Source organism: Rhineura floridana, chromosome 7 (assembly GCF_030035675.1).
Source record: "Rhineura floridana isolate rRhiFlo1 chromosome 7, rRhiFlo1.hap2, whole genome shotgun sequence".
NCBI lineage: Eukaryota > Metazoa > Chordata > Lepidosauria > Squamata > Rhineuridae > Rhineura > Rhineura floridana.
In genome coordinates, this window is record NC_084486.1 from 35,718,925 (window position 1) to 35,719,728 (window position 804).

Consider the following 804-nt stretch of genomic DNA (forward strand, 5'->3'; position numbering starts at 1 on the left):
CCGGTGGTTCTAAAGGAGACGGGTAAATTTCATTTATAATCGACCGCGCAATGCTGTGCATGTTTACTAAGAAGCACCGCCCCATAGAGTCCGAGTGTGCCTAGGACTGCGGTGTAAATTTAGTCCATCCCCGCATGTTTACTCGGAACTCCCACTAATTTCAACTGGATTTACTCCCAGATCTGTGCGCAAAGCCGCAGGCATGGTTGTTTTTTGTGAGTAAACGTGTGTTTATGCATTTCAGTATATTTCCTTATATTGGATAATTTATTCTGCTTTTGCCAAATCAGAGGAAGCCAGGAGCTCTGTCCCTGATAAATGTGTTTAGCTCTTCATTTAGATTTACAGCGCAATCTTATGTTTGTTTACTTGTAAGTAGATTCCACTGAGTTCAGTGGGGCTTACTCTGAGGTAATTGTACCTAGGATTGTAGCTTGAAATAGGCATTACCCACGCAGTTTCAAGTCTGTCTTTGCATACTTAAGGACTAGAAACTTATAAAAAAGAGAGAATGCTTCCAGGAATGGGACTGCAATCTTTTTATTACCCTTGCTACTCTGCCTTTAACAACAGCTTGACACCTAGAACTTTGGAAACGAGTTAAACGCTTCTACTAATTTACTAGTACTAAATGATTCTACTAATTCTGATTTGATGAGAAAGGTTATGCTGCTGGGTTTTCATTGGTCAACACTAATTTTATTGCCAATGGTGTTTGATCGATTTTAGGGTAACTTTGTGTCGCTGATTCCGAATATGGTATCGGTTTTGCTAGATCGGCTCTAATTTTTGAGATAATGGAAT